Source organism: Palaemon carinicauda, unplaced genomic scaffold, assembly GCF_036898095.1.
Source record: "Palaemon carinicauda isolate YSFRI2023 unplaced genomic scaffold, ASM3689809v2 scaffold161, whole genome shotgun sequence".
Classification (NCBI taxonomy): Eukaryota; Metazoa; Arthropoda; class Malacostraca; order Decapoda; family Palaemonidae; genus Palaemon; species Palaemon carinicauda.
Window position 1 is genome coordinate 163,021 of NW_027169159.1, and position 26,586 is coordinate 189,606.

The following is a 26,586-nucleotide window of genomic DNA, read 5'->3' on the forward strand; positions in this document are numbered from 1 at the left end:
TGTCTGTGAAAATGGAAAGATGTACCGATGACTAGTTTCTGGTAGGAATAGCTAAAATTACTCTTTATAAAAAGTGTGGCATAATTAGATGCTACTAAGAACTTGCAATCAAGTTAAAGCTATACAACTAAAATCTTATTGAAGCCGTGACTTATTTTGATAAAATAATCTCGTCATAGTACTCTAAAAAATGTTTATTTTCTTGCAGTAATTGTGGCGATAGTAGCACTTGTCTAAGAGGAAGATTGTCTCATTGAGACCTAGTATCGACAAGCAGCTTTCTTCACGCGTACACAAGGGGAAGGTGTTAATTACTTGTGAAAACCAGATGACTGATCTGAGAAGTCAACCATTTGAGGAGAACTCCTCAGGGCAGCTCGTGGTTGTCTGAATAAAGGTCACCAAACATGTGGGTTGAGTCCTTGACAGGAGAAGAATGAGAGAGAGAGAGAGAGAGAGAGAGAGAGAGAGAGAGAGAGAGAGAGAGAGAGAGAGAGAGAGAGAGAGAGAGAGAGAGAGAGTAGCTACCATGTCAATTGAATTATTTGTAACTGCATTCTCCTCTTTTCAAAAGAACAAAACTTCCCCACTCCCTTAGGAATTTCCTGCAGCACAAATCTTCAAATGCCTTCTGAGGGAAGTTTTCCTGGGAAATGCTTTGCCACAATCACTACACTTGAATGGCTTCTCTCCGGTGTGAATTCTAAAATGGCTTGTGAGACTAGTTCTCTCAGAAAATGCTTTTTCACAGGCATTGCATTTAAATGGCTTCTCCCCAGTGTGAATTTTATAATGTCTTGAGAGATGATTTTTCTCAGTAAATGCTTTGCCACAGTCATGGCACTTGAATGGTTTCTCCCCGGTGTGAATTCTAAAATGGCTTGTGAGATTATTTTTCAAACAAAATGCTTTGTCACAGACACTGCACTTAAATGGCTTATTCCCAGTGTGAATTCTATAATGTTTTGTGAGATCACCTTTCTCAGAAAATTCTTTGACACAGACATTGCACTTGAATGGCTTCTCACCAGTGTGAATTCTACGATGTCTTGCAAGATGACTTTTCTGAGAAAATGCTTTGTCACAGACATTGCACTTGAATGACTTCTCCTTGGTGTGAATTTTATAATGATTTATGAGTTTACATCTCTCAATAAATGCTTTGTCACAGTCACTGCACTTAAATGGCTTCTTCCCAGTGTGAATTTTATAATGTTTTGTGAGCTGACCTCTTTCAGCAAATGCTTTGCCACAGTCACTGCACTTAAATGGCTTCTCACCAGTGTGAGTTCTAAAATGTCTTACGAGATTACTTTTCTTTGAAAACACTTTGTCACAGTCACTGCACCTGAATGACTTCTCCCTGGTGTGAACTTTGTAATGAATTGTGAGTTTCCATCTCTCAGTAAATGCTTTGTCACAGTCACTGCACTTGAATGGTCTCTCCCCAGTGTGAATTCTATGATGTGTTTTGAGACAATATCTCTCAGAAAATGCTTTACCACAGAAATTGCACTTGAATGGCTTCTCCCCGGTGTGAATTTTATAATGAATTGCGAGTTTAGCTCTCACGGAAAATGCTTTGTCACAGGCACTGCACTTGAATGGCTTCTCTTGGGCGTGATTTTTATGATGGGTTGTGAGTTCATTTCTCCTAGAAAATATTTTATCACAGATTTTGCACTTAATTGGCTTCTTCCTAGTACAAGTTTCATAATGTGCTTTAAGATCAATTTTGTTAGAAAATATTTTTCCACATGCTCTACATCTGAACTGGCATTCAGTGCGAATTACCATGGTAGTGTTTGGGTTAACTACTAAAGTTATTTGTTTATCATAATTCCCATCCACAAATGACTTCTCTCTTGAACCAACATCAGTTTTGGAATCGCTTTCCTGACAAAGGGGTTTTTCACAAACGCTGTTTTCGATCTGCTCCTCTTTTTGTAAACATTCTTTTTCCTTCCCTCTTCCATTTCCTTTCTCCTCTATGCTACTCGATCTCAACTGTATGCCACATTCCTCTTTCACACCTGTCTTTACACTTTCCTCTTTATTGACTTCCATTTTGCTGATTTGTAAATTCTCTTCACTTACTAATGCATGGAAGTCCAAAGAATATTTCATGTCACCTTCGTTTGACTCAAATATTTCTGGTTCTGCTTTGAATTCTATTTCTGGTTCTGCTTTGAATTCTATTTCTGGTTCTGCTTTGAATTCTATTTCTGGCTCTTCTTCGTCTTTTATTTCTAGCTCTGCTTTGACTTCTCTTTCTGACCCTGCTTCTAATTCGTTTTCTGGCTCTGCTTTGAATTCTACTTCTGGTTGTGCTTTCATTTCTATTTCTGGCTCTGGCTTGAATTCCATGTCTGGATCCATGATATAAGAAACATCATTAACGAGTCCATCACTCACAAAAATATCATCATTTTCCAACTTGACTGCTGTGTGTGAAAATGAATCTTCCATTTTGCTTTTCATTGGAAATTCTAATGATTCAGGGTTCCTCATCCTCTCCCTATCATAAGTTGACACTTTCTTCAATATTATCTCCAACAGTTTACAAATATATAAATAATGCTCAACTTCCTATTCTTCATATCAAATTACAACATGAACCAGCATAGACCATTCCTTCTTTTTGCAGTCTTGTATGTCTTCAAGATATCTTCAGTAATTTACACATTCTTGTCAAAATATGTGGATGATTATTTTGTTTGGGATGAAAAGTCTGAAATAATAAGAGGACAACTATCATTGGAGAAGGGCAAGATAATAATGTTGGAGTTTTCTGAAATAAAATATAGCTTTTTATATTAAATAACGAATTTCAAAAGTAATTTGTAATTTTCCTAGCCATAAATACCCGAGTCCTTTAATTAGGGAGATTCAAATCATTCATTGAAAGGGATACTGAGCAGTTATACGAGTGGAAAGACTGTGGGACGAGAAACCCTACACCCTTCCAGTCACCTCGTAACTAGGTTAGCATGACTAGAAAAAATAATAAATTTGGAAATAATTCGAACTTTTCCTAACCACACAAACCTGAAGCTCTTCACTATGAATATATATTTCGGCAATAGCTGAAACCAACTGTAAAACTTTTAGTGAGGTGTAAATACTCATCCCTAATTAGTAGGGGGTTAGAACCGACCACCCCACTCACATATGCACTACCCATACCAAGCCACTTTGCAATTGCAGGCAGGACTTCAGGAGGTAGGTGATGGTGGCCAGTATGTGTAAAGAGCTTCAGGTTCCAGCACCAAATACAAAACCTTGCAGCTCTTTATAATGAAGACTCACATTTAGGTGGGTGGATTTCCAAAACCAACTGACTGGTAACTGACACTTGTGTTTCGCATGAGCTGTGAAAGACCGCACCCTAACAATTTGGTACCTCTCACTTAGAGCTAACGGTCTGAGCAATTTGTGTGAAGGTGTAAGAGCTATGCATTGTGACTCAACCAGATGAGATATACCATGGAACTAAACTCCTCACTCACCTCTATGTTGCCCAATTCCTACCTTTCTTGGAGATCAGGGGACATGAAAAATGCATTTAACATAAATCAGGTTACACAAGGGACAATGGTATCCACCCGTAGTCAGGGGAGGATGAAGAATAGCTCAGTCACTCACACATCCATTCTAGCTTTACACAAGTAATATCTGCCATCAATCAACAGCTACTTGTCCAACAATGGAGCTGAGGTGTTCTTGACTATGTTTTGTGCAGCCACCACAGGACCGATCGAGAAAGTATCTAGGTTTTTATGGGTTATGACTTACAGGCAGTGGGCTCTGAACGTAGTTGTTTTTTTTCACACGCCAGCTTGTAAGACCTACGTCACAGAAAAGTTCTTTTTAAATGCCAGGGATGTGCTAACGCCCCTGGCGTCGTGAGCTCTGGGTTTACAGTTAGGAGGAGTGAGCTCTGATTAAAGGGCCATGACGATTACCTGTCCAATCCAAGAAGAGATCAAGTTCTTGGTGACCCTCCTACTTGACTCTTTCCGTGCTTCCAAAGTCTGTTGACCTATGAACGCGCTCCAGCGGTTCCCTAAGATAATCCCTCATCGTCCTCACAGGGCATGGTAACAGTTGATCTGAATCCTCAGTTACAAAATGGAGACTCGCAATAGGGAGGGGCCCTAATCTAGGATCCGGTACAGCCGGATTTTCATTCATGGCAACAAACTCACGAAAAAAATTGAGAGTCACCTGGCTCCATCCGGTTGAATGGGGGATAATGTATGACTGACAGTGTAGCTCGCTGACCCATTTAGGAGCGGCTAGGACTAACAGAAAATCTATCTTCAAGGTCGTCGTGGTCTGATGACAGACAAAAACGTTCCAATTGAGGCAAGTAGACTCAAAACTCCGAATGTGGAGAGAGAATTCTGTCGAGGAGGAAATGTTAACTCCACTTGATATAAAGACCCTCCAGCTGACCAGTCCCCTGGCTGGAGATCTCACTTCTTGATGTACAAGAAAAATCTGCTATGACTGGGGTACTATAGTGGTACTACGAGGAGTGATACCCCTTCCATGACCATGACCGCAACCATAAAAGATGGCCCACTTCGCCTGATAGAAGACCGATGACCACTCGGAGAGGTATCTCTGACATCCTCCTCGCAACTGGTTGCAAAAAGGTTTTCGCTGTGAGGAGTTGCGGGATAACTTTCAAGAGTGAAGCAGTAGTAAAGCTATTGTTTTGTCAAAGAGCATTGTGTGTGGTTGTCTGAGTAGCTCGGGAAGCTGAGGGAGCTCCCTCGGGGCTTCTGTGAGCAAATGAAGAAGGTGCGTTAATCCTTCTGTATGCTGCCACCTTGGAGCTATTAGGGCCATTGAGAGATCTTCTGATACTCTTACCTTGTTCAGAAGCACCGTTACTAGGCAGAAGGGGGAAACGCAAAAGTATTACTCGGATGTCGGAGGGCCTCTAAAAGATGTGCTTGTTTATCCCGTATGGCTCACAGTATCCCCCAGAAACTTACAAACACGAGACATCATGGATTGACCTCTCATCTGCAACTTTGTCCAGCATCAAGACTCAGATGATTAACTGAGAGAGAGAAAGGTCCCTGAAAGTCCACTGAGTCTGCTTGGTCACAAAGACTGCTAGGAAGTTTCCTTGTCCGCACTGAATCGGGTTGCAGATGGGAATAGAGTTGTCTCACGTCCAACTCCATCTTCTAATGGCTAGGCTGACAGTAGTAGCGCAAAGAATATCTCTGGGTGCTCAATGCTGTGTCAAGAATACCCTTGTTTGGGTATTCTACCGCCACTGTTCTTTTATGAGAAAAACACTACGATATGAAGAGATTAAGAGTCTGCAACACAGAACTTGAATCCAGGAAAACTTGTGTGGCATTGATGAGAGGTATCGGAACATAGCTCAGTGGCCATGTGTAGCGACAGGTGAGCGCCCAGCCCCCTTTCTTTCAACACACCCTCCAAGTGCATGAAACGAGGGGAAGGAGAGAGGAGGTTGATAATCTCGACCTTCTGCCTCAGGATTCTTTTTTCACATGATCTTACCAGACTCGTAAGTCTGTAGAATCCCTTCTAACACCAAAAGGATCAACTGTCAATAGAGGGGACTGAAGATACGACTTCTGCCGTTGCCAAAGAACTTGGAAGTTTAGGTGCCAATACAGGTGCCGCTATCGGTGTGCCCATAAGAAGTATCGCTTGAAGAGGGGGCATACTGATTCCCTTAGTCTTTACTCTGAATTGGACAGAGTAATTCGAGGAAGGGGAGAGCATGACCAGATTACCTGTCGTGTTCATCCAGGAAGATCATTTCCATAGGAAGGAGAGTATGTTTTATGCATGCATTATGAACAATAGCGCTCTCAACAACTACCAAAGTAGAGTGAGGAGTGTCATTAAAGTGGCCATTCCCGAGAGCGAGATTCTTAAACCACAGAATGGCGGCGTAAGTGTTGGTGATGTGAATGTTGCGAGGTGAGGATCGGCGAGCACCTGTATGGGTGTATGCAGGTAAGGTGGTGAGCAGCTATGTTTGCTCTCTCCCTGCCTGAGTATACTGGGATAGCAAGTGGGTGCCTGATACCAAGGTAGTGGGCCCCTGTGTTAAATGTGATGTCAAATCATAATGAGTGGGCTAGTAGTCTCTTGCAAACTTGCTGTAAGGTTGTACAATCAACCGTTTCAGAAAAAAGTAGTCTCACCTTCCTAACTATCGGAAAAGTGGGATGGACTCTAGGTTACCCGGTCAGCCAACTACCCAGTAAGGCTGCTGCACCGCCCAGGGATTGTGTCTGTTGACCAACCCGAAGGGAGGTTCAATTGAGAGGAACCAAGATCATTTGACTTCCAATCAAAAGATTAATTCTCATCTGAGTATCCCATGGAGCCAAGATGATGCTTAGCAAGTAAACCTTTCTAGATGATTGATAGCAACTGTTTCTGTAAAGGGGTTGTGATCATTGTCCTCGAACTGTCTTCACTCCTATGAGAGTTAGTTGTGTATGTCTGTTTACGGATCGGTAACCAAAGAGTGTTCATTACTCTCCAGTGGATAATGGCATTACAGTGAACCTACTTCGTTGTTAAGCAAATGGTCGGTTGCAAACGATCGATCGCACACAACTGCTTCCAAAAAACAAGTTTGAGATATATCTTTAATTACACTTGTCAGACAGTCAGTAGTGTGCATAAGTCCACCTATGGGTCCGTAAACACTAACAGAAATTTTCCCTTATATAAGGAAATTTTCTCCGTGTCCAAAACTTGATTGGAGCATTGATGAATGTTTACAAATAAGACTTTCTTCTCCCTATGACAGGTATCCATTAGAAAATGTGTGTGAACATTGGGATACTACCGCTAGAGAGTTATGGGTTCCTTTGACTGGCCAGACAGTACTACATTGGATCCATCTCTCTGGTTACGGTTCATTTTCCTTTTGCCTACACATACACCGAACAGTCTGGCCTATTCTTTACATATTCTCCTCTGTCCTTATACACCTGACAACTCTGAGATTACCAAACAATTCTTATACACCCAAAGGGTTAACTACTGCAATGTAGTTGGTCAGTTGCCACTTTCCTCTTGGTAAGGGTAGAAGAGACTCTTAGCTAAGATCTAGGAGGACACACCAAAATCAAACCATCGTTCTCTAGTCTTGGGTAGTGCCATAGCCTCTGTACCATGGTCTTTCACTGTCTTGGGTTAGAGTTCCCTTGCTAGAGGGTACACTCGGGCACACTATTCTATCTTATTTCTCTTCCTCTTGTTTTGTTAAAGTTTTGATATTTTATATAGGAAATATTAATTTTATTGTTGTTACTGTTCTTAAAATATTTTATTTTCTCTTCTTTTCTTTCCTCACTGTGCTATTTTCCCTGTTGGAGCCCCTGGGCTTATAGCATCCTGCTTTTTCAACTAGGGTTGTAGCTTGGCAAGTAATGAAAATAATATGTTCCGTATTTCGCCGTTCCCGATTAGAAAACCGGCATAAGGGGACCATCTGCTATGATCGATTACATAACAACTTGAAAAAATAAAATATCGAGTTATTGTTTCTACATATGGAAAAACAGGTCGTACATGCTCTCCAGAAGTTTCAGCCAATCACTTTTACAAATAATGAAGATAAAGTGGTCTTCAAATTATCATGTCATCCTAACTGCATCATCTGCATGACTGAGTTTGAAAGGATTGTCTTTGTATAACAAATTTTTGCTAATATACAGCAATTTTCTCAAATGTTTATCAAAATCTTGTCTGTCTGGCCGGGTTGGTAGGTTTTGGGAGAGGATTGGAACTACAAAGAGATCAAGTTGGTGCCAGTGACTCCAAAGACGTCTGAGAGGTATGACGAACATGCGTTTGTTTACTTAAGTTTCTTGTGTACTTTGTATTTTTATAATGTCCTCGGGAACTTTATAGCAATGCCGAAGTTACCTAAGGTCAAAGAAAGAACAAGTAAGCAAAGAGCAACAAAAAAGAACCAAGAAGAAAGGGAAACATGAAGAAGAGTACAAAACCAGAACATTCTGACTAAAACTCTACCAACAATGATAAGCCGCTGGCAACTTATGAATCCTTTATATCAAGTATATAAGTAAACTTGGGGTTTAAATACCTCGTTTAGGGAGCCTTGTAGTAGGAATGAACAATAAAAGTGCAAAGTAAGCCTATCATAATAATGTTATTTTGATTTCTCTGAGGAAATAAGCAAAAATTTAGATCAAATCTTTGGGAGCTCATGATCTAAAATCTTTGGGAGCTCATGACTCAAAAACATACTTATTCGTATGTTAGAGAGAAAGATATCACTGGAAAGGGGAATAAAAATGCCATAATTCTGTGTGACAGAATTTTGATTTTCCTATTCCCCTTTGCACGATTTTTTAGCTTCTATGAAAAAAAAAATAATTCATCAAAAAAAGAAAATGGAAAATCAAAATCCTGTCATACAGAATTATTTGGTTTATAAAGAAGTTTTTATGGTATGATCTTCAATACAATTGATGCCATATTAGTGGAGAAATCGCTACCTAAATTTAAAAAAAGATAAGGATTTTTACTAATAAACCTAAAAAGTATGATATTTGAAAAAAAAATATATGAAAATTATGTATTTGGAATAATTAGAACAAAAAATACAAGATATAACAGACGGCCCCCTTAATTAAGCTCCGATTTCCCTCCCAAAGGAACAGACTCGCTTATGCTTAGTTTCAGAGTCTAAAGACCTGACTGTGATGTAAGAGGTGCCCACTAGAGGGCAGACTACCTATGTCTGGTTAAGGGAAGGTAGGAGGGTCATGATTAACCTGACTTTCCCCATGGGAGAGCATCATCCATTGACTAAGAAATATCAAGATATATTGGAACAGTGTTCCAATTTGTTTTGTATGAGGATAAGTATTCTTTACTACTCCTCATGGGTGTGCATTTATTTATGAGCGTAGAGCTCTCTATCCCGTAGAGAAAAGCCAGAGATAATAAACACGAAGGATAATGGTTCACAAAACTCATTGCCTTCCAACACTTATTCTGCCCTGGGAGCACCATGTGGGAATGGACTCCTGCAAGTAGTCAGAAGGGATTCCCATCTGCGACAATAACCCGGCAGGATTATGTCTAACGAGACTCGCTGTGCCCAGAGGGCAAAATGGTAGATTGGGGCAGCTGCAAGCGGTCGACAGGCATTCTCCATTTTGAGGCAATAACCCCAGAGTGTTCTGGCATACGAGCTTCATTGTATTGCTGCAGTGTTCCTTTCCTTGGGAAACAAGGCCAATTGGGTTGCTGATCACAATCAAACTTGCTCTTACCACCTACTGTAGTAGGATGGAAAAGTGAAGTGGGCAATGCTACTGAAGCAGCAGTGCCCAGAAAGAGCAATCACTGTGCCATCTATTGGTGAGGCGAGCTCTGGCGAGGTGAATGTTGTCTTTCCTGCACGTAGTACGCTGGTGAGCGGGCTATAGGAATGGTGGGAACCTGTAAGTGCGAACTCCTGTAAAGGTGAATTGGCGAGACAGGGGTAGGGAAATTGCCATGAAGAGGTTAGCACATAGCTGGGAGTTTGCGCTGACCTATGTCACCTCAATAGGTGGGGGAGGGGGTTGCGTAACCAAGCGCAAGACTCATCCATACGACTCGGATCTGCGTCTCTCCAAACGAGTGGGCTCAGGAAAAAACACTCCTGCTCATCCTACCTCTCGAAGGAGAAAGGCGAGCAGCCTTACTCTCCCCTATGCACGCAGATGTTTGAGCGCCAAGGGGTGACTAAGGCATTTCTGAACGTTGGAGAGACAAGTGCTGGCTAAGCACTAGACCGTACACCTGTGACAGCACACGCAGGTAAGGTAGGATCTACCTGTCCATGCTATCTCGCTGTTTTGTGTTCACATGAAGGACTCAAGAAAACTCTGAGTCATTCTGGACTTGGCGCCACTCAAAAAGTTCTAATAAAACAGGAAGTTCAGAATGTTAATCCTTCTGAACATAAGGACCTTATTCAGTAAGGGGTGTTGGCAGTCTGGCCAGACCTGAAAGATGTCTATCAGCAACTTCCAGTCAGTCACCCCCTCCCCTCCTACCTAGGATCCAAGTTACAGAAGATAACATATATCCTAGACAAGATTTTCGTCGGACTAGATTCAGTCCTAGGATCTTCCCGGAATTAGCAGACACAGTCAAGCAAAACCAAGCCTAGAAAGAGTTTAGGGAACAATTGACTTGGACGACAGGCTGAGGTGAGCAACACCCGAAACGACTGTCTATGAGCATCCATGGAGATGATCTGGCCCCGGAACATCGGGGATGCAAAGTAACTTCAAGAAGTCTCGATTCTCTCCAGCTCAGGGGCTTCAATGTTTTTAAAAAATCATTGAAACCTGTGGTCACCCTACCTCTCCTTTCCCTTGGGGATGTAAAAGGAGATCGCAAGGTCTGTCAAGAGACTATTGTAATCAGTCAGAATTCCATGACACTAACAGGGAAGAGTTTTGAACTCTCTCCAGTTCACGATAATGACAGACCCAGTGCTACGTGCACAGCTGCAAGATACGTTAAGAGGCTGGAGAAGATACGCATCAAACGCTCGAAGAGATCTAATAGGACCAATGATGGTCATTCCTTCTTCGCTTACCCTACAATGACCAAAGGCCACAGGCCCGTAGGCCATATTAGCCCTGTAACGGGTGGAGAAATTCTCTCCACGCAGATCAGACCTCCTCAGGCTGATCTGGGGCATCGAAGCAATAATGAGGCGTCGAACCTGTCGAGAATAAGGGACATCTCATTTCATTAGGGAATGTTAGCCATCCCTTCCTTGAGGGAATGGCGCCTATCAGCACCTCGTTTATAAATGATCCGCAAGGTGACAGCAGATGCTCTTTTCGGGCTCAAGCCAATAGAGTTGGAATGGTACACGGACGCAGACCCATTCCCTCCCAGATGGGAACAAGTCCCCGAGCTGCAGATCGTTCTCTTCATCACGAGCGTCATCAAGATACTATCTCGATATATAGCCCTATACGAGGATCCTCTGGTGAAGGTAACAGACATCATGTCTCTAGAATAGAAAGGATGGACTTAGGAATTCCTGTTCAGCCCATCAAATCTCCTACGGAAGGCCCTCTACATGCTGAGACCCTTCCAGGGAAGAGGGGCTCTGTTGGCTCCCTGGTAGCCAAAAACACCCCGTTCCCTGTATTGAAGGAACTGAGGCTGAGGCTCGTCCTAGTTATGCACCTAGGATTATCCAGGAGGTTCAAAAGTTTTATGCCTTCGATTTATCACACTATACCTGATCCCTTCATCTTATGAATTCCTTGCACTAACGGTTAGGAAAAAGACTTGGGATCTCAAAAGGCAAAATAGAATTCCTAGAAGAATAATACAAGTCTAGGCAACTAGAAGACAATACGAGTCGCCTTGGGAAAAGTAAGTTGCTTTGTAAAGCAAAAGGGACCAAAAGGAATCTCATGATCTTCAGCCTGTCCTTCTCTGTCCACCCCTATAATCAAGGTCTGGCGGCCAACAGCACGATGGCCTTTGAGAAGGAGGCAGTGTATCCTTGGATACTATGAGAAGTCTAGTTCTTCGGCCCTGTCCCCATATAAACCCTTGAGCAAGCACCAAGAGTATGGCCGACTTTGTGAGAGAGGTCACTTGATTAGATCTTTGGATCCATGGACCAATATCTATGTGCAAGTCAGCCTCGACTAGACCTCTTCTATATGCCCTTTAAATGGATCTGATAACTGAAATCTTTAATAAGATTCCAAAAACATGTGCAGGCTTAGGCCTGCAGCCCCACCAAAAGCCAATCTCATGGTCTTTAGACAAGATCCTACATTACGCCTCACCTGTGAACAATGAGGATTGTTCCCTCAAGGATCTAACCTAAAAGGTTATTTTTCGGTTCGCTATAGCCTCTGGGGCTAGAGTTAGTGAAATAGTGGCCCTATCTGGGGAGGAGGGCCACATTAAGTGGGAGAACTGCATCTCTTTCCTGATCCAACCTGTCTCACTAAGGATGACCTACCCACTAAGAGGTGGGGTTCCATGAGAATCTGGCCTCTGTAGGAAGATGTCTCTGTAGGTCTGCTAGAGTGTGTAAGGTCTATCTTCATAGAACTTCAGACTTCAGGAGAAACAGTTCTTTACAGGAGAAACCTTTGGATCAAACTATCCCTACATCTGAGGGCGAAGCTCACCTACCTTATTCGCGGAGCGGATCCTGACAGTACTTCTGCAGATAGGATCCGAGAAAAATTGCTTCATCACTGAACCTTTCAGTGTGTGGACTTCAGCCTCTTCGCTCATTTACTGATCGGAGGTTGTCCAGACACTATGCTAAACAAGTCTATGGATTGAAGCATTATGTGGTTGCGGCAGGTGGTATTTTGGACCCTGTCATCTAGCTCTACGATAAACAGTAAATTGATTGGGACTATCAATTAAAAGGAGAAGGGGTCAGTAATTTTCGTGTGACCTCCCTTTGAACAAGTGTTGCCAAGGTAACACCAAGTCTGTTCTGAATCTCAGGTGTGAAATTTTACGTATACCACTAGTGCCGTGTGTACATAGTAATCAGTGTTGTTAGACTATTTCATGAACAGAAATTATAAAGAGAAGTCTTATTAAAAGAGCTATTCTTCAGTAAATTTCTGTGTATGTCTCTTGTATAATTTCCTTATCATGCTACATTCATTTAGCATGTAGTCATTTATTAGGAATAAATGTCTATTAAAATGCAGTTGCGTCCTAATTCGCCCGACAATTGCATGTTTAAGATGCCAGAGTTCCTTGACTTACTCATGTAAGTATTTCTCATATCATTGTATGCTTATAAACAACAGATGGGGACACTGATATTGGTTCCGCAATATATACAATCCTTGAGACCGTTTGTATTCTCAGTGTATACTTATGTTTGTTCATACAATATATGCTACCTTGAGGCCCCTTTCTAATGTCTAAAAATGACTCTTCCCTCCAGGGGGCAGGAAGCACTAACATTGTTATGCTTAGTGATAATGACGGATAACGATAACGTCATTCTCAATTGGCCCTTTTGGCCGTAGAAATATTGTCCCAAGGTTAAGGTACTGATGAAAATCCACAGATACATTAATTCTCTGGTATGCTTCCATCAGGACATCATGGCTTGAGCCCAAAAAACAGATTTTGAGCGATGCGAAAAATCTATTTTTGGGTAAGATGGCCATGACGTCCTGATGGACCCACCCTTCTTTTCTATGAGAAGATCTTCACGGTTTCCCCCCTGGACTACTGTATCTGTAGCACCATGCTCAACGCTACAAGGAATGACCGCCAGAGGGAGTTGGCGCGGTTGTGATACGATAGTAGTAGGGGAACCAGGGTAACCTCTATGAGGCTACCCTTCTAATTCTGCCACGTATCGCCCTCGAAGCGTAAAGGCTATTCGGGGTGCATATTGCCATGTGGCGTGTCAAGAATACGTCCCCTGATTATATACGATACCCTTGAGAGTAAATCTTAAGGGTACTCGTGCCAGAAGTTAGAATTCTGTGAAATCTTTGGCTTGATTCTCTGGGAATATCACTGTAGTCATATATACCCTAGGGAAGCTACTAAAGGAACCTTCCATCAGGACGTCATGGCCATCTCACCCAAAAATAGATTTTTCGCTTCTCTCAAAATCCGTTTATTCCTATTTGTTAAAACAGTGCTAATTTTGTAAAGAATGTAATTTTGAAGAAGTCCTAAAAAACCAGGATAGTCTACTTAGTAATAGCGTCGTAAAAAAAATTATATATCATCATATCAAGTGACACTTTTTCACCATCTGGTAATGCGGATTTACAAAAATATTACAGCGTTCATAATTATCTCTTGGATAGCCTATCAGTATTTTGCTGATAGATAATATAAGCATTTAGAACTAAATCTAGAATTAATCTTTATTGTTCCTGTGAGTGATGTCTGTTTGTTAGTAGGGCTACTGCTAGAGGATGAAGCAACAGGTTCAATGTCAGGATCGTCGTCATAAACATCGCTATTTATAATCATCATTACCATGTTCACTATGGCTGTCCAAATCATCAGCACTTGTTTCTGAATCATAAAGATAATCAATATCTTTTATCCCGCCAACTGATAACAAAATCTTGATCGATATGCCAAACGGCACCTATCCCCATCACCAACAACGCATGCCCAGTACACTCCTATAACTTCAAAGTACTGTATAAGATTTCTGGCAACTTTGCTTTGTAAACGATCACTGATTGGTTAAAGTAACCTGTGGCGTCAATAGAAGGCGGAGCTAAAGTCACACGTATGAGGGAGAAAGGATGAAAAAAATGCGTCCACAATATAGACGCTAGCAAGTTGATGGCAATCAATGCATCCATTATATGGACGGGTCGTCCTTCGTGGGTTGAGATATACTACCAAAGGATACTTCATATTTCCTAAAAGAAATATTTATTAACATGATATTTATGTTTTTAGTTTATAAAACAAGCTCTATTTCTGTTCAAGAAAGTATAAAAATAAAACAATTTGAGTTTTAACAATATTTACAACTTTTCATATTCTCTCCCTCTTTCCCTTAACCTCTTCCTTCTTTTATTTGATATTTCTCACTATACTCTCTATGTGTTAAAGATTATATCTTAACATAAGATTCTATGTAAACTAGATGAATTTATCGGGTAAAAGCAACACTCGCTAACGTAATCTAAGTCTCTCACTATTTCATTCCCTTTAATTTTCAGTTTTATGTTACTTTAATCGTTTATACCCTGTAACTAATTTCATCTATCGTTTTCATTTCATTATTCCTCTTATTCCATTTTATATATTTATTCCTTTTTCCAATCACTTTTATTTGATATTTCCCACTGTACTTTATCTCTGATTATTATATTGGCATAAAATTCTGTGTTGATGAACGAGTAAAGGCAACACTTTCTGCTGTCGCCTCTCCCCTTCCCAAAACCCCTCCCCTTTGCTCAGTTCCCTCACCCTCCCCTCCTTCCCACTGACCTTACTTAATAGTCACGTCCACTGACTCTGTTTCATAATCCTTCGTCCTCTGTTTCCTTTCTGCTTCCTGCTTTGCTCCCTGCCTTCCCGTAACTGTAAAACATATAGAAGTCGGTAATACTTGATTGCTAAAATACACCCAAAATTTAAGACAAAAGTATATGAATGATTTAATAAAGCACAATAGCTATTTAAATGATCAAACTTTTTTAGAATGCAATAACGTTGTTTCCTAAAAATAGTGGTCAGCTGATGAAATCAGATGTTTTAAGCTACAATTGAGAGAGAGAGAGAGAGAGAGAGAGAGAGAGAGAGAGAGAGAGAGAGAGAGAGAGAGAGAGAGAGAGAGAGAACACCAGTAAGTTGGTAAGGGCTGGATTCAATAGGCAATACACAAGTGAAATAATGAGCCTCTATTTACAGCACACACACAAAGACTACGACCTAGTACACCGCAGTCTAATAACAAAATGCCGAACAGGCAGGTATTTCGAGCGAAGCGAAAAATCTATTTTTGGGCTCAGGCCATGTCGTCCTGATGGAAGGTTCCTTTCAGTAGCTTCCTAGGGTATATTTGACTACAGTGATATTCCCAGAGAATTTAACTAAAGGTCTCCAGAATTCTAACTTCTGGGGCGAATATCCTTAAAGTTTCCTTTTAGGATATCGCATAATATCAGGGGACGTATTCTTGACGCGCCACATAACAATCTGCACCCCACATAGCGTTTACGCTTCGAGGGGGAAAAGTGGCAAAATAAAAGAAGAGCATTACATAACCCAATAGCCAAATAACAAAACATATACAGTACACAGTAAATAGATAAGGCTGTAGAGATAATTACTCTAACAGCCTCATAGCCGAATAACAAAACATATACACTGGTGCGACTGCTATTTTTCTTTCTTTTTACAATATACACTATTTTTTTTTATTAAAGTCGGGAACAGTTAACGTAAATGAAAACGACATTAAGCAAAAATAGCATGAAAACACATACATGTACATAAGTTCAAAACATTTTAAAAAGGCATTTCTTTTTTTTGCAAAATTAATGCATCATAAACAATACAACCATAAATTAGAGAAATAATGTGTCCTTTACAATTCACAGGGCACAAAGTTAAAGTCATCATCACTGGATAGACTTTCCTCATGTGCTCCGGCATTATTCTAGCCAAATATAAAACATTTGCAAACAGACATTTTGTTTGGGTATCAACTGGGAGAAGACTGCCCTATGGAACCAGGGGATTACTTTACTCCAAACGCTCATAACTCAGCACAGTAGTTGTCAAGATATTTAGGTCTGCTTCTGTTTCGGACGGAATGTCGAAGAGAAACAGAGGGATCAAACTTTATCCACAGAACCAACACTAAACTCTGGCAGATCAGAATGATGGACAGGTAACTCAGCTGAGGACAACACTTCAGGAATCTCCAGTGGAGCATGCGATATAGAACATGCACCATCCAGTTCTTCGTTTGAAGAATACTGGTATGAATCATTCTCAGAAGCTAAGGTTTTGTTGGTCGCAGAGAAGGTAGGAACTTTGTAACAATCCGACGTGCGAACGTCGTGTGTCTCACTGCGGAGCTGAGACCCGGTAAACTTTTTTACACCACACCAACCACCTGACACAGACACAACTAAATAACGATCTCGAGCCCAGTTTTTTTAACCTTCTGCATTTAAATATACAGTCATACCTCTCTTCACGAAAGACTCTGCTTACGAAATTTTCAAGCTGCGAAATGAGATGCGAATATTTTTGACTCACCTTGCAAAAAAAGTTTCATTTTAAGAAAAGACTTTTGCCAGCCAGGCCGAGAATAAAATAGTCACCCAATAAATGAAGTTGAAGAAAATGGGTTTAGAGAATAGAAAATGTAGCTGCAGTGTATAACAGGGGTAACTATAATTGTACAGTACATATGGTACTGTATATTTTGTATATGTACAGTATGTAATGTATTATTTTCCATTTATTATTACATTATGTTGTAATAACAACTTAATTTTCAGGTATTAACAGTTAGTTTAGGGCAATTGAATGGTTCAAATGTATTTGGCTGTACAGTATTTCATTGGGGTTTATTATAAGATTTAATGTGATGTTTTGTAGGGTTTGGAACGAATTAGGTTATTTGCATATGAATTGTGACTCACAACACGAAAAAATCACTGTACGAAAGCCATTCCAGAACGAAATATTTTTGTGTTGTGCGGCATTGCTGTACAAGGTCACCATCAAAGATGGGAGGGGACGTGGGACGTACTCTTTTGGGGCATTTAGCCTTTTCACTTTAAGAGGTTTTTTCCTGCCTACAGTGTTTATCTATAGAATGCTCTGATCTGTGATGGGGATTTGCTCTCCTGTGAACTGGTCTCGCCGAGTCCACATTTCATATGCCGATAACCCTGTCGACCGAACACGAGAGTTCAGTCGATCTGTCGCAGTGGCAAGATGCTAGGATGACATCACGCTACCAGTTGGATCAATTTGAAGTAACTCATTTTCAAGTTCTTGTATTGCTCTCTCAGTTACAGGGTTTTTGTTTGGATTTTTAGGCCTACCAATGACCATGGGAAGGCCATAACGACCCAGAAACTCGTCACCAATGAGCGAATTGAAAGCTGGCGCTGCATCTGTTCGTATAACTGCTGGTGGGGTGTCCATAGATCGCATTTCAAATAACCGCTTCACAAGATTTTCACAAAGTGTTTCACGGCGCTCATCTGCAATCAATGCTGACCATGTAAAAGATGAGACACACTCGTGCACTACCAAAATCATCTGGCGTTCTCGCTTCATAATATCAGCAGCAAACCAGTCTCCTACTCTTTCAGCGAGGCATATTGATGAATGCTGTCCATAACATGTGCAATTGCACGATCCATGTCCAACCCCAAAATATGCCGCTACATGACTAATAGAAGCTGGTTGCTCGAAGGATGGTTTAACCGAATGTGCATTGCTGTCAATAGTCCGTCAAGGATCTGGCGCGGGACAACTATGCACTCACGTGATGGCTGGAACGCATCGTCGTGGCGAACGAGGACACCTTCCCTTGCTAATGTGACCAAATTCAGATTTCGCTTGACATCCTTTATCTTCGTCAATTTCTCTGATGGTCTTGTTCCTTGAACAAGATGAGCTCAGGTGCGTCTAAGATCAGAACAATCAGACCTGAGATTGCTATGCACAGTGATTTGTGAATGGTAATTTTATGTCTCCAGATATTACAGAATTTGACTCACATTAAATGCTCGAACTACACAGTACTCCAATCTGTTTATGAAGGAACATATTTGACATCACAGGCTGTCACAATCGGGTGCATTGCGGCTGGCAAAGTCCGAGGGAATGTTTACAGAACCTTTCAGATGGCAAAGAGAGGACTGGAAATGGCTAACAATCAACAAAAAAGTAGAAACTCTTGGACTAGCTGAGAACTCTCCTCTGTATAGCTTTTCATATGCCTGAATACAAGGCTTATTGTCCGTGAGTATGCAGGCTTAATGAGCAAACTGGATAATGAATGGTGCAAAATGTTTCACTGCAGTAGCAAAAGAGAGGCCTTCTATCTCACATGGCAGCCATGTTACTTGTTTGCCTCTGAGCTTGGCAACAAAAAACCTTGTTAGACTTTAAGATCCATTACGGGTAACATACAGTGTGGCACCTATTCCACTCTGCTTGACAGACCCATCGGTTATGATCCACAGCTGATCTTCTAGACGGGGTAGAATGATGGTACGGTTGGAGGATAACGCTCTCTGTGCTGACCGGAACGCATCAGTTAAACTTTCCGTCCCGTTCATTTTGTCTCAACTCAGACAACCAGCCACAGCATCATCCAGAGCAGAAAGAAGCATTGAGCTGATGAAGGAGCGTAAGCCCGACACTTTTTCAGGAGGAGAACACGTTGCTTAAGTTGAAATAGGATGTGGACTGGCAGTGAGTGAACCCACGCACCATCCCCAACCGAGAATACTGACTGATGACGGACCAATGACAGTCTTTTTGGCAGATAATTTTAGATGGTTGGTTTGCAGGGCCATTACCAAACATTAATAGCTGGATAACAGGTCCCCCAGTGTGTTCCCACCCCAGTAAAGGTCATCAAGCTTCGCAACTACACCTTCTTCTAATAAATCTCCTAAAACGAAGCAAGTTAGTTTTTCGGGGGCTGTTTCTGAGCCTGGCATGCCCATGACAGATCTAACATAGACTCGAACACCTCTGAAGGGTGTAGCTACACCACAGTATTTCATTGATTCCTTAGTCAGTGGAATTTGGTAAAATGCATTGCTAAGGTCAGTTGAAATGATGTACCTCCAGCGGCTTTTATAAGACGAAGAGTGGAATCCATGTCAGGCATGAGGGAGGGCTGTGGTTTACTAAATCTTCTGACATCGGCAAAGGCGGTGACTAATCGAAAACCAGCATTGGGTTTTTTTTACAAGAAATGATGGATTTAGATATTCGACATTGACACCAACATCTTCTGGACGAGAAAAAACACCCATGTTTTTGAGTTCATCGAATTTCCCTTGCAACTCTATTAGATTGTTTCTTGAATAGAGTGGAAGACGGCCTTTACGTTGTGGAGGTTTTACTGATCCCATATTGACCACTGATTTAAAGGGTCCAGAGGCACCGTTGTATCCAGTTATTAAACGATCAAAAACGATGTCATACCTGGTGAGTAACTCCCTAAACTTGTTAGTATATGTTGCAGGGAAGGAGTTATCTGGGTACACAGGAAAAGCAACAGTATCCAAAGTGTTGCCTTTAGAACTGGGATTTGGTTTAGTGAGTTCAAGTGGGAAATTGCAGATGCTTGGAGATGTCTCTGGAACATAAATTGAACATACCTCACAAAAATGTTTGGAAGACTTTATGGTTTGTGGGGTTTTGGTGTCATCATGGATGCGAATCTTCCCTGAAACACTGGATATGAGATATGGTGGAGGCCAAACAAAACATTAGGTTCCCGAATTACATTGAAATTGTCAAGACGACGCTCAAGTGCGTAAGTAAAGTCCGACTAGTAATTGGGGAGGTCAAGCTCAATGAATTCTCCCGCCCAAACCGTAGTGGTATAGGATGGAGCTCTGGTAAGGTAAGCACAACGAACTACATGGCCAGTACCCTCAGAGTAACATGACCCATACTGGTACACAGTGCCATCCTTCAACATTACAATACGCTTAGCTGGACGAACTGAGATGTCATTATGTTCCATAAAGGGAGTTCCAGCGAGGATATCCACATCCAGGTTCTCGACAACAAGACCATGAAACTTTGATTGTCCCATGTCATGTCGAAGCTAACTTCCCCTGACACAGTTAGGGGAGACGAATCATCAGCCTGATGGGCAGATTGGGTACTCTTGGTGATGGGCCAATCAAGACGTTTGGCAGCAGACAAACGGATCCTGTTACCAGTTGCCCCACAGTCCAATATAACTCTGACTGTGTGATGATTGTAAAATCTATCAAGGTATGGTGACTGTCTGACTTGTATACGTAGAGTTGAGTGCATTTCAGGCATACATGGAGTATGTTCCAGTACAAAAGGAGCATTTTGCTGTCATCTTCTGAACAATCATCAAGTGCTGACATGTACCCTATGAAGTTGTATATTTTACTCTTTACATATGCTGTAGTATGTTCTGTCCATTTACAGCGTACTGATTCTCTATCTCTCATAGATTGTGTTCTTGCCATAAGTAGATTTACAACTGGGCATGATATTCCTTCAGCATTTCATTCTGATAGTCATGCAAAATGGACAAATTTGGAAATATGACAAATTTGGGAATCATTTGTATTTTTCATGATACAAACATTAGCTATTTATAGGGGTATTACTTTCAGCGAAGGTTAGCGAGGGTTAACTAACCATCCCGCTAATTAGTGAGGGGGGGGGGGGTACCCAGCTAACCCTCTCAGTCACACACCTGTGACTGTGCTTCACTTTGCTTGGAGGTAGGACTTTGACGGGGGACAGGGTCGGTGGAAAAGTATGTATAAATAGCGGTTTGTATCATTAGGAAAAATACGAATTGTTTCCAAAATTGTCATTTGTTCCGTAAATGGAATACAAAAAAACGCTACTTATAGGGTGCCTCATCCATCAGGAGGGCGGATGTCCCTACCAATTTGGCTTTAGGCCTTACCCAGTGTACTCGTACTGTGCAGGCTAGCGCATTGATGAGGAGACCCAAACACCCCGCTAAACCTGCTAAGCATGGTTTGCGGCCCAAAACCAGCTGTGTGTGGAGTTATAAGCAATGTGACTGTAAAGGTATAAGTTATTCCGAGTCTTATAGGAAATACCTGGGTTGACGGAGACATTCCCAATAGCACCTTGCTAGGGTATGGAGACGCAAAAGTATTGGAAAAATGCTAGGTTACACAAGGAAGCAATGGTTTACCTGCAGAATTTGAGGTTAGCTTGTGCAGAGGACCCAGGATGCTAATTTGCCCACGAGAGAGGAGGATGAAGAAAAGAAAAGAGCCAGACATTCTGTTTCATTCATTCAGACTAAAACTAAGGTAACCAATGCCCTCAACCATTTGCTTCTTGTCCAATAAGGAGCTTGAAGTTCCTGTGGGTCACGTCTTGGAGGTAGTGAGCGGTGAACGTTGTCTGCCGTTTCAACACGTATGGTTGCAACACCTGTCACAAATTAGTTCCATTTGAAGGCCAGGGATGTGGCTATGCCCCTGACATCATGAGCTCTGGGTTTACGTGTTGGAGGAGGATCGGGATTCGGGGAAAGGTCAATGACCCTTCAAATCCATGCAGAGATGGTGTTCTTCGTGATCCTCTCTTTGTTTCTGCCCGCACTGACGAAGATTGAGGGCACTCTGGGCTGAGCTGCTGCTGTTCTCTTGAGGTAGGGCCTCAAACACCTTACAGGGCATAGTCACAGATGATCTGGTTTGTCAGTTATAAAAGCTAAAGATTACCTCTCCCCCATCCCCTTGAATGGGCGATGTCATGTGAGTGACCATGAAGTTCTATAATTCGTTTGGCCGAGGCCAAGGCGAGAAGGAACACCATTTTCCAAGTTAGGTGGCAATCTGTTGCCTGGCATAATGGTTCATATGGAGAGCCCTTCAAGGATCGAAGAATCCGAACCACGTTTCAAGGGGAAGATCTCACTTCGGACTGAAGACAGGGAGGTTCATAACTCCGTATGAGTAGAGAAAGTTCTAACGATGAGGATTTGTCCATTAAATCTGTTTAAGGGAGAGACTCAGGGCTGAGCGATAACCTTTAACCGCTGAAAACGAAAGGTGCATTTCTCCCACGAATACAGGAGGAACTCTGCTATTGCTGGAATCGTGGCATTGAGTGGAGAGATACCCCTTCCATGATACCAACTACAGAAGACATTCCACTTCGCCTGGTAGACTGAGGCTGAAGATTTCCTCAGGTATCCAGACACTGTCTTCGTAACCTGTTGCAAAAATCCTCTCTGCATGAAGAGAAGCTGGATAGTCTCCAGGTGTGAAAATAGAGAAGCTACTCTGGTGGAAAATGTTGGTATGTGGATGTCTGAGTAGATCATGTAGTGGAGGAAATTCTCTCGGCAGGTCCGTCAGGAATACCAGAAGGTCCGGAAACCATTCTGAGTGATGTCATAGCGGAGCTATGAGGGTCATAGAAAGATTGACCGATGTTCTGGCCTTGTCGAATACTCTTCTCATCAGACAGAACGGTAGAAGGGGGTAGGCGTCGATGTTGTCCCACCGTTGTTGGAACACATCTTGGCACAGAGCCTTGGAATCTGGGACTGGGGAGCAGTACAGTGGGAGCCTGAAGTTCAGGGCCATTGCGAACCGGTTCACAGTTGGCGAACCCATACCACTGAGTGACCAGCCAGGAACTGGTGGAACTTTTGAAGGGCCAGGTATATGGCCTTCATCTCTAGGAGCTTTATTTGAAGGTACTTTTCAGACTCTGACCAGAAGCCTGAGGCCATGTGGTACAACACGTGGGCCATCCACCATTCCCTCGATGCATCTGAAAACACTACCAAATCTGGTGGAAAGACAAGCAGATTCTCGAGTGCCATCTACCATTCGAGATCCGTCCCTTCCTCTGGCCCTATGGAGATCGGAGTGTCAGGGGAATCTAAGGCCTGATTCCAAATGGATTTCAGTCGCCACTGGAGAGATCATAACCTGAGGCGACCGTTGGGAATCAGGCAAGGCAAGGATGATAGGTGTCCGAAGAGGCATAGCCACTTCTGGGTTTGGAGATTTTCTCGTCTGAGAAAAAGGTCTCGCAACCTTTATCAGCCTCGCTATCCTGTCGTCTGATGGGAGGCTTTGTGTAGTTTGGTGTCTAGAATTATGCCCTGGTATACAAGTCTTTGAGTGAGAGGCAGGGATGACTTCTCGAGGTTTACCATGATCCCCAGATCTTGGCTAAGCCTTAGAAGTTGATCTCGGTGCTGAAGAAGGGTTGCCACTGAGTCTGCCAGGATCAGCCAGTAATCCAGATAACAGAGAAGACAGATGCCGATCCTGAGGGCCCAAGATGACATGAAGGCAAACATTCTTGTAAAGACCTAAGGTGCAGTGGAAAGATCAAAGCACAGCACCTTCAACTGGTATATTTTGTTGTTGATGTTGAATCTTAGATACTTCTTGCAAGATGAATGGACTGGGATCTGGAAGTATGTGTTCTTTAGATCCAGTGTACAAATGAAGTCCTGTGGTTTTTCAGCTTGTCTGACCATGTCTGGCATCTCCATACTGAACAAAGTCTGTTTGACAAACTTGTTCAGAGCCGAGAGGTCGATGACGGGTCTTCAACCTCCTGAAGCCTTTTTCACAAGAAAGAGTCGACTGAAGAAGCCTGGGGACCCGCCGAGGACCTCCTGCAGGGTGCCCTTCTCCAACCTGATCTGGACTTTGGCCCAAAAAGGCCTGCCCCTTTGCTGATCCCATCGCAAAGGAGCTCACAAGCACTGGATTCTTCGTCAGCGGAGGGAGAGATGAAATGAACGGGACATACTACCCTGAACAAATCACGAAGACCGTCTAGGCTTCGGCCCTGTGCAGCATTCACCTGTTCCAGCAGCTTTGTAGGCATCGCCCCACTAGTGGATAAGCAGAGATTGACAATCCCAGCGCCTACGGCTTCTGCCGCCACCACTGCTGTTTGCCTCCACGGGAGGACTTGGTGCCTTTCTGGCCCCTAACTGGTATGGGCTTCTGAGACACAATCTTCTCTTTTGTTGCTGCCTTGCTTTGGAGCTGGTGGTCTATAGGGCCACGATGTCAAGGCCCTATGTAGGAGGCAGTCCTGGTGGGATTTCCTCCACCTCTCTGCAGCCTGCTCGACGTCCTTTGGCTAGAACGAGGAACCCTCTAGAGAGGAGTTCCGGAGCCTGGCGATCTTGGCATTAGGGACCTCTCAGGCACCACATCCCTTCATTTCAAGATGGTATTGGCCCATACGTTCACAACCTAGTGAGCCAGAAACTCAATGAAGCTTGACAGAAAGAAGGTCTCCATAACCTTCCTGGTACTTTCCTTAGAGAAATCTTTGGTCTGTACCAGGATTCCCGCAGATCCAAAACAAAGCTCTAGCCACGAAGTTGCCTACATGGCAAAGTTAGTGACCTTCTCCTGGTTCAAGATCTCTGATGCCGAAAACATGACCTGATGAGAAGAGAGCCTCTCAAGAGCAACTTCCTTAGTCAGATCCTCAAGATAGTAGTGAAGAGTTAACGTCGAGCATAATTCGTCCAGGACCTCAAAGTATCTCCTCTGGTGGACACCCAAAGATGGGAGGAGTTTGAAGGATGATCCTGAACGATACGACCCAGAGTAGTCAGCAAGCTGGGAGGCAATCTTACACCGAGCATCCTTCAACCCCCAGGACCAGGGCAGAGCCGCACTGGACTTCAGGGGCTTCTGGGTGCCCAAGACACAGTCCAGGACCATACCCTTGCCTTCCTGAGGGGCAATCTCTGGGTCTGACACCCAATTGAGGGCTCTCATGCAACCCAGAACCTACCAGAAGGCATGCTCTGACTCTCTCTGGTCACTGTCTGAAGTTGGACAGGCAGCAATGTCGTCGTAATCCATTGCAGGGATCTCGTCCCGGTGTGGGTCGTGGTCAATACTTGGAAGGCTGATTAAGCTCCTGACCCCCTCTGCAGGTCTTTAAGTCCTAGAAGATGACTTCAGACCTGTCTTGGAATCCTTTGACTCCCTTTATGAGGAGAAAAAAGTTTCCGCAACCGAAGGTCTGGGTGGGATGACCTTCTTGGTGGGGAGAGGACTAGGATCCTACACAGGATCTGCAGAAAAAGTCCTATCTGTGAGCTTCTTGCGATAAGAATGGTTTTGGAGAGTCCGAAAATGACTCTTCCCTATGAACACCTCCAAGAAGGGAACAAGAGGCATGGCTGGGTTGAGGCAGAGATGGCTTCTCAGGGATGACCCCTTAGCTCGAACCTCTTGTAGGCGTCAGCTTGACTCTGGACGACGGTAACTTGTCGGGAACCCTTCTCTTCCTCTACAGAGTAGACACAGCCGTAGTTTGTTGCCTTGAGTCGTACGAAAAGGTGGAGTCTCCCAGAGAAATTCTGTGAGCCTCTGCAGGGTGAGGAGGATTGATACTGGGCCTGAAGGTGTGAACTACGTCCCTGACTAAGATGCTGAAACACAGCTGTTTGCTTATGGATGCGCTATTCGACAGCTCCCCAGAAGGGAAAGAGGCCTACGGGTCCTTTCGAGGAGTCTTCATCCAGGATGAAGATGGGAGCAATGACACAGACTCCTTCCTTGGAGGTGGAATCTTTGTGGTCTAGAAACCCTGAAGCTGGACCTCTTCCATCTTCCCCAGCGGTTGCGCTGTTACGCATTTGCGGGGAAGGGAAAGGGGTAACAGTGAACGGTGAGACCTGAAAAGGGTCTTACGTAATGCTGCTTGGATGATGACCATGATGGGTGATCCTCTTTTGCCTGAGGATGGTTACTCACCTTAGTGGTTAACCACTGAGTGGACGATGGTTGATGAACAACTGGATGCCATGTTAGAGAGGCTGGCGATCGCTGACGATCTGCCAGAAGCTGGTGTGTCGTCAGTGGCTGTTGACGAGACGAGTCGAGTCGGTGAGCGATGACTCATTGACGAGGGTTACCCCGAAACCTCGGGCACAACTGCCGCAGCCCGATGAGATCGCTGGCTATGGATCGATGACTGTCATGGCGCCAATTTGCGCTGAAACAATTGACACAGGCAAAAGGGGCTTACGAGAAGCCTGGGAAAAACTTTGGTCGGCAGCCGGGAGAGAATGGTCTGCTGTGTGGTGAGTCAGCAATTAGCAAGCAGGCGGTTCACAAAGTGCATGCCTCAATGAAGAGGCTTGATGAGTGAGAAACATGAAGGTGCCACAGGTGCGTCTCTCCGAAGCAGGGCAGGTACGCATGGCTGGTAGAGAAACTCGGCACACACACATACTGGAAGAAGGAAATCAAAACAGATTAATGGTTGTCCAAA

The 26,586-nt window shown here is 43.1% G+C and overlaps 1 pseudogene; it reads right to left on the bottom strand.

Annotated features, from left to right (window-relative positions):
- Window positions 1–437: 437 nt before the first annotated feature.
- On the bottom strand, window positions 438–15,136 carry LOC137635701 (zinc finger protein 83 pseudogene; annotated as a pseudogene).
- Between the last annotated feature and the right edge of the window lie 11,450 nt (window positions 15,137–26,586).